Below are 8,996 nucleotides of genomic sequence, written 5' to 3' on the forward strand. Positions count from 1 at the left end.
TGCATGGTGTTGTGGCCATGTAGATTTGCCCTGGGAACCCTTTTGGGTTCCTTTCATAATCAAAGGTTTTTCATGAGAAAATAAGAGCTTGGAGGGAGCTATGCACTATATCGGATCATTCCCCTGGATCCCCAACATCTTTGGAAACAGCAGCAGTGGCAACTTGTGCATCACAGCTCTAGCAAAGCCTAGGTATCGAACAGGAAGGCCAGAGAGGGCAACCTCAGCCTTAGTCCTTCCTTCACAAAATATTTGATCTTTGTTCATGAGAAGGCACTGCTAAATGAACCTGGCCATAAATTATTTCTTGCCTCTGGTGAACAAAGGTGATTTTCAGTTCGAAAATACAAATTTCTAATGAAAAAGAAGGCTACTGGGGAAATGTGCTTCCAGCACACTCTCTGGAGATTTTGATGAAAGTGCTAGGGAGTAAAATGCAGAGTTCGAGATTCTTATGAAGTGCTGTGAAATAAAAAAAAAAATTAAAAAAGCCACAAACAAGCAAAATCCTGCCATGTTCACAGACAAAACATGAATTGTTATTACCAGGGCAGAAAAATGATGCTGTATAAAATAATAGAGATTGTTAACACAGGGTGGCTGACACAGCGTGTTCCTTAGCTTTTTTCACAAGTGAAGGGCATGCTCTTGGTGGTCTGCTACTAGACACCCAGCTGGGTAATTTTCAGACACTAACAAAAATATGCAATAAAAGTATGCATGGTCTAGGGATGGAAATACTTAAGAGAATAATAGGGGGTGTTTTCTATTAGCTTCCCAGGAACAATTATGTCAAAGAAGTTCATCTGGCAAAAATGCAAGAGAGTCAAGTAAAGGAACTGATTTTGATATCATTGGGAAGAATTTTTGTTTTCTTAGGGAAAAGTAGGCAGTAAAGAACAGTAGGTAGGTTTAACATGTATAGAAGAAAAGCCATTAATCCCCAAGATAGAGTTGCTAGCTTTTCTAGTAGTCAGGATACCCCTGAAATGCTTGACTTCACAGTTTGGTTAGCAAGAATTTAATATGTGACATAATATTACTATGGATATATCAACACTCATCCTATGTTCCTCTGTGACTGTTAAGAAGGCATCAAAATAATATGTCATGTAAAAATAGCATGAATTCTGTCTCCAGTCTATGTTTATCACTGTTACTGAACAAAGCTTCACTAGTAATCTTTGGTTCCCACGGAAAAAGACACAGTTATGGTACTTTTTTTCTAAATGGTATTTTTGCACAATGTCCCCACTAGCAAAACACTACAGTATAAGCAGTATTGCTAATACAGCACCCATGTGTTGTCCACACTTGATGAGCTTTGAAAACATACAGTATCAAGGTATCCCCAGCCACAGTGGTGCACTGGATTTGATCCAAACACTCCAAAAGCCTGACTAAGCTCTGGGACTCTGAAATGGGTGAATGAGCTTGCCAGCTCTAGGTAAAACCCAAAAGATGCAGTGATGGCTCTCCTCCAGGTAGGTGACAGCAAGAGCAGCTCTGAAGTGTAGAGCACCCTCACTGTGTGGAATTGCCAGGTCATGTCCCAGGAGCTTGTGGCTGGAGAGTAGACTTGCCCTGCATGGAGGGAGACCCCTGGAAGCACAAGGGAAGCAAAAGAAAGAAACACTGTATGTGAGTACAGGAAGGAAAGAAAGCTCAAAATCTTGCATGGCTCCAAAAGAGATCCTAATTGTTAATATAATTAACATGTGGGACAAAAAGGAGGAGCTGGAGCTCTATATCCAGTCAAGAAGTTATGATATCAAAGGAATAACTGAGAAATGGTGATACAACTCACAAGACTGGAGAATTGTGATGGATGGCTGTAGGTTGTTTCATAAAGACAGGCAGGGAAAAAGAGGCGAAGGAGTTATGTTGTATGTTAAGGAGAACTTTGAATGTGTAGAAGTCAACCACAACAATTGTGAAAGTCCTATCAAACACCTGTGTGTCAAGATCAGAGGGGTCATTTCCAAGGGGAGTCTTACAGTAGGCATATGCTACCAACCTCCAAAACAAGTCAATAAGGCAAATAAAGTAATATTTGGGTCACATAAGCAAGCTTCGAGTCAACAGATTCTGGTTCTTATGGGTGACTTCAGCTACCCAGACATTTGTTGGTAGCAACTCAGATGTCATCCAACGAGTTCCTTGAATGTGTAGAGGATTGCTTCCTTATGAAGCACTGCTGGATTTGCTACTCACAAACCAAGAAAATTTGCTTTGTAATATCTCAGTTAGTAATAGCCTTCGCTGCAGTGATCACAGTATTGTGTTCAGGATCCCACTGAGCATTTTGGAAAATAGTATTAAGACATAGAGATAAGATTTTGGAAGAGCAAACTTTAGTTAGAGCTCAGTTTATAGGGATTCCATGGGAAGCTTCCATGGAGAATAAAGGAGTTAGCAAGTGCTAGGAATTTTTCAAGAACTCTCTCCTGGAAACACAAAACCAATTCATTCCCTTTAAAGGTGAAAGAAGCAGGCAGAGCAAGAGACACTCTTGGCTTAACTGCAAGTTTCTAAGTCCGCTCAAAACCAGAAGACAAGTATATCAGGGATGAAAAGAGGCTAAACTACCATTCAGAACTACAGGGGCATTTCCAGGATGTGCAGACATGCAGTTGGAAAAGTAAAAGCTCATCTCAAATTAAAATTGGTCAGAGATGTCAAAAATACAAGAAAGAGTTTTCAGGTACATAAACAACAGCAGAAACAGAAGGAAAATATTGGCCTGCTGTTAAACAGGAGAGGTGAATTAGTCACCAACAGCTCTGAAAAGGCAGAGGTTCTCAGTACATTCTTCACATCTGTCTTTACCATCACTCCTGGGTCTCAGACCTTGGGAACAAAACTCCAGGTTGACGTAAACACAGACTCAGCATGCGTGAAGGAAGAGTTGGGGTGTGACCTATTACAGGATCTTAGCTCCCATGAATGAATATGCCCTGGCAATATCCACCCAAGGGTGTTAACAGAGCTGGCTACATTGCGAGGCCACACTCCATAGTCTTTGAGAAGTTCTAGAGATTGACAGAGATCTCAGAAGACTGGAAGAAGGCTAATGACACCCCTAACTACAAGAAAGGCTTAAAGGAGGAGCCAGGAAATTATAGGCCCATCGGTCTTACTTCAGTCCCTGGGAGAGTTATGGAATGAATCTTCTTGGGGGCTATCACAAGTCAGATGAAGCACGTGATTGGGAAAACCCAGCAAAGATTCACCAAGTGCAGATTGTGCTTGACAAACTTGATTGCCTTTTATGACAAAGTAACCCGCTTGGCTGATGTGGTGCAAGCAGTGGACACCACCAGTCCACAGTGGACACTACACTGTTGCAAGGCAGAAACTGTGTGAACCATTTCTATTGCATTTCTGAGACCTTTGCCTTGGCATAGCTGGGTGCAAACAGTAAAATACTGCGCCACTAATATGGCTGCAGGCCTTGTGCCAAGGTGAAGGAGGAGTTATTTTGTCAAGAAAACAAGTTTTATGGACACCTGCAGTTATCCAATTAGTGCTGTACACCACACTATGTTTCTCTTATGTATCCAATGTAACCTGGGGAAGAATCACATGCCTGTGTGTCACAAGCAGCATATAAGCTGCCTTTTCTCTAATAAAGAGGACATTTTTGCTAATCATATTGATTCGTATGCAATTCTGTCCGAGCCCCTCCGCCGTTACTACACAGTCTACCTGCATTTCTCCAAGGCTTTTGATATGGTTTCTTCACAACTGCCTCCTGGAGAAACTGATGTGACATAGTCTAGGTAAGTGGTCCGTTTGGTGGGTGGGCAACTGGCTGACAGGTGGCATCCTGACAGTGGTGGCCAATAGCTCCTTTTTCAAATTGACAGCCTGTCACATGTAGGGTCCCCAGGGATCAGTATTGGACTTTACACTGCCTAATATCTTCAAAAGCTATCTGGAAGATGGGATCAGTTGCTACCCTGATGAAGTTTGCTGATGATATTAAACTGAGTGGAGAAGTGAGCAATTCAGAAGGAAGAGCCACTCCATAGGAAGACCTCAATGAGCTGGAAGAGCAGGATAACAAGAACCTTATGAAATTCAACAAGAACAAGTGTAACAGGAAAACATAATCTGGGAATGCAGAACAAGGTGGGATCTACCCCAGTGGGGAGCAACTCTATGGAAAGGGACCCGGTGGTCCATGTGGACAAGCTCAATATGAGTGAGCAGTGTGCTGCTATGGCAAGCAAAGCCAAGGGGATACTGGGTTGCATCAACATAAGCATCACTGGCAGAGAGAAAGAAGATATTATCCCACTCTACTAAGCACTTGTTAGGCCACACCTGGAATACTGTGTTCATTTTGGTCCCCACTATGCAAAAGAGATGTGGACAGGCTAAAGAAGGTCCAGAGAGGGCCAAAAGATGCTCAAAGGACTGGGAAGCTTGCCTAGAAAACACTGAGAAAACTGGGTATGTTCAGCCTTGAGAAAAGAAGGTTTAGAGGAGACCTTATCACCATGTTCCAGTCTTTAAAGGGTGGTAACAAAGAAGATGGCAATTCCTTCTTACAAGGAGTCTCATGGAAAAGATGAGAGATAATGGGTACAAATTACTCCTGGTGAGATTTCAGTTGGACACAAGAGGAAAATTTTTCACAATGAGAACAATCAGCTATTGGAATAATCTACCCAGGGAATTGGTGAATTCCCGAGTGTCAGACACTATTAAGATTTGGTTAGATCGGGTGCTGGGCCATCTTGCCTAGACTGTGTTTTTACCATGAAAGGTTGGACCAGATGATCCTTGAGGTCTCTTCCAATCTGGTATTCTATGATTCTGTGAATATCATTTAAGTATCTACTACTGTTTTGCTTGTAGGCCTCGAGTGAGTTGAACGTATGAAAAAACATTTGTTTCCATCATAGCCATTGGACTTGAGTTGCTTAATTTTCTGTTAAAACAACATCATGCTGAATGCATTTTATTCAGATGGAACACCAAGGATTCAAATAGCCAAAGAGTAAAAATAGGCAGGCTTGTAAAATGCACTTTGAGACAATTTCTTCTTCTGTCTGGTTTCCAAAGGAAATAACACTTGTGCAACCACATTGTCTGTGTGTAACTCTCTGTCTGCCTCTCTGCCTGGCTGTTTAACATCTGAACCCATTCATAGGTGCCAAGAAAATTTGAAGGGGGCAGAGGTGTCAACAAAATATATTTCATGAAAGCCAGTGGCTAGGAGGAGAAGGCTCTTTGTCAGTGGAGGAGAAAGGCTGTGGTGTAACAGAGAGGAAGGATGCAGTCAAAGCTTACAAAGCCCGGCTCTAACACACCAGAGTGAATACACTGAAGATGAAGCTGTGAAAATGCCACACAAAGCAAAAACTTGATCAGAGCTTGAACCTCACTAGTTGTAAATCAGTCAGAAGACAAATTTTCATAAAACTACCTGAATAATAAGTCTGATATATATTGGGCAACCAGGCATTGACTACATCTTGGTTTTCATTCGGTTCAAGATTTTATTGGTGATGTTTGGTTGCAAAAAGATTAGGCAGTAGCACAAACTATGATAAATTGTGTTCCTTTACGTCATATAGGAACACATGTGAGATCTTGGTTGGAGCAAGATCATGACTTTTTATTTTGTGTTTGTAGCAGGAGGAACCAAATCTCCAGGGACCCAGGCTGATTTCACAAAACTGTTTTCAATTTTGGATTTGAGCCAAATTTCTTATTTCCAGCACCGAAGGAACTTGGCAAAATTCCCTTCTGGATTTTCTAATAAAGACAGTAAAAATGACGTTTCCATATTGTTAGAAGGAAGCTGAAAAACCTGATAAGCTAGGGTAGAGCTGAAGGATAACTTCACCACTCTCATCCTTTCCTCAAGCAACAGTCAGTGTTCTGTACACAATGCATGCAGGATGGAGGAGAACACAGGACAGAATTGAAATGTAGGACATGCATAGCTGACAAAAAAGAATCTGTGAATGAAATACAGTACTTGGAGTCAGGAGATAACAGCAGGCATGTTTGCCTCTACACTTCCATCCAGTCAAAAGTTTCAATTCATTGCAAGGGGGGAAGCTGGAAATTGCTACATCCAGCTATTTCTGCTTTTATCACTCCCATCAAGCCAGGACAGAACACTGAGTGTAGCCTCAACATACAACTGTGCAGTTGCACAACAGAAATTGCACCTGTTGCCTTTCCTTAAACAAGGCTTGCCTTTCAGATGTTTAAACATATCTGGTCTTGGTCATCACTGAATAAACTGAGGCTAATTCAGGTAACCATGTTGTATTTTAAATCTCTTTTTCTAAACTTTTTTTTTGTGGGGTTGTCTTACACTGTGGTTTATCCACTTCTTACACAATGCTTCAAATCACACTCCACCTTGCACTGCTATGTTGTAAGGTAAGCATTTTCCTCTTCTTCACTACACTCCCAAATATTTTGCCAGCAGTCACTGCAAAGTCAAGCTTTTTGACAACACCCAGTCACACCATGTTACTGAGAAAAATTTAGCTTGGGCTCTAAAGTTCTACCACCCACAGACATTGTACCACCCACAGATGTGTTGCTGTAACCTTGTCTTCTTCCCTTTATTTTCCTTCCCCCTTTCAGTAAGCACAGAGACCGTGAGCCCTCCATGAACGGGGCTCCCCTACTAGTCCCTGCCCCCTTGCTTGTCCTCACTGGGAGGTCTTTGGGAAAGCGCTGTGCCACTTTCCATGGGAAGCAAGGCACACAGAGGCAAGGCACACTCCACAGAAAGTGGAGTGAATGGCATGTGTAGAAAACTTGAGAGCACAAAATATGTGCTAACATTACAGCTGGTGAGACAATGACCAAGGCAAACTGTGGTAATTGTCCACAACAATCTGGGAGTGTAAATAGGCAAGGGGGGCACGGGGAGAAATTATTTATTTAGCCTGGCAGTCAACAGTGATTTGGGGTTGTGGTGCCATAAAAAAAAAGAGACTGCCAGAGCCCCAACAGCGTGTACACGCTCAGTCACGCAGAAATTGCCTCTCTGGGTCAACCGTTCGAAGGAGAGATCTCCTGTTGTGCAGGGACAGCTGCTGTGCCAGCACAGGGGAGATGTGGGAGCCACAGGCACTGAGGCTCTGCACTGGGTTTTTCCCTCCCAGAGAGGATTGGGAAAGTGGAGCCCATTGTTCCCGGGGTCTTTAGACGTTGCTTTACTCGGTCGCCTCATTTCCATAAAGCTCCCTGGCCTCCCAGTAGCCCAAATTGATTTCATGAATACGGTTTTGTGTGTTCTAGGATTCATTATTCCCCACGTCCCACCCTCTCAGTTTTTACTAGGTAATCTCGGTCCCTGTGCAGAAGGATCCTGCTGGAACCTTAATTAAAAACTGTGGGCACAAAACAAAAGCATTTTCCTTTGCTCCTGTGTGTGCCAGCCACATACTTATGCCTGCTTTCCTGTTTCAGCCGAAAATGAACAGGAAGGAAGGAGACATCACAGCCTGTAGCTCTGGGATAGGCAATAGCATGACTTGGGAGAATGGGGGAGGAGACTCCTTTGCACCTAGAAAACCTGAACCCATGGAAATATAAAATGCAGAGTGGAAAATGTAAGAGAAAGTGAGTAAGTTCTTCCTTCTTCACCCTCCCATCCCCAGGCATGTCTACATTTCTCTACATTATCACTGCAGCTGAAATGCTTGGTGCAGGAAGTTTACTAAGCTTCTCTTCAGAAGCTCCTTGTTGCACTTGCTAGATAATGGCCTAGATACTTTTCAGGTGCTTGACTCAGCCTTAATTTTGCAGGCTCTTGATAATCCAGGGGAGAGCGAGGAACCAGAAAGATGAGCCACAAAAAAATATATAGTCTCTTTTAAGAACTTTTGCTTCATGTTGAAGCTGAGGTTCTGCATCCCTATATGAAGTAACCTTGATTTTTTTTATGTCATAGTAAAGTTGTGGAATCATAAAAGTATTAGTACTAGAATATATCATCAAATATTTGGCAGTTTTCATCATCCTCTTGCCATCACAGGCCAGTTCAGCCAAGACCTTCTAGTTGTTTTATTTACCCCAAAGACAAGAATTCCTCTTCACCTGGGAGAATCTTCATAGATGGTGCCTTTAAGAACACTTTTTGTGCCATTAAGCCTCTGGATTTTTTTTCTCTTCTTTACCATCTTATCTCTGGCACTAGGCTAACGATTCCTTTATCTCTATTCAAGTCTAGCACCACTATCATCATTCATTTCTACTGCTGTGGTGATCCAGAAGACATCTTGTCAACCTCAGTGATGCCATTTGGTGGATAAAACCTTTGTTCATCAAATTTAAGAACTCACAGTCTCCCATATAAATATTTGCAGGTGCTTCCTCACAGTCAGCAAGACTGATATATTTAGTTCCTTCTAATAAGTCACTTGCTATAGCTCGTTAATCACTGTTATTGCCATCTCAGTGCATTTGGTAAATGTAGTAATACGGTACTTGAGTACCAGAAATAAGACAGATCATTAATTGAGGCAGTGTCTAAAACCACTTTTATTTTACTATGTATTAAGAAATCCATAAGTAGCTTTTAGTTCAAAAGAACCTTTGCAGAATTCACTAGCACTGTAAATATTTGTACAAATAAATAATTGTATTCAAAATAACATCCTGAATAGGAGGTCATATTTGGACAAAAGGTTTATCTGACCAGTGTGTGGCTTTGTGTCTATTTCATCTGCTTAAGGAATACATTAAATATTTTTCTGAAAGGTTATTAACCTTGCTGTTTCAGCAGAGGCCATATGTAAGAACTATTTTGCCAAACAAGTAAAGTAAAATTTGTGTATCCACATTCTTTTTGCAATAATTTCAGCTGAAGCAAACATTAATGCTTTAGATACAAAAGTCACATTACTAATTCTAATAACTTGGCTTTTAGTTCTTCTATGTAAAAATGTATTTAATCTGGGTGATTTCTGGACAGACACAGAAGAAATTCTGTCCCATCCCTGCTCAGAAAT

This window comes from Corapipo altera, unplaced genomic scaffold (genome assembly GCF_003945725.1).
Source record: "Corapipo altera isolate COAL_440 unplaced genomic scaffold, ASM394572v1 0, whole genome shotgun sequence".
Lineage (NCBI taxonomy): Eukaryota > Metazoa > Chordata > Aves > Passeriformes > Pipridae > Corapipo > Corapipo altera.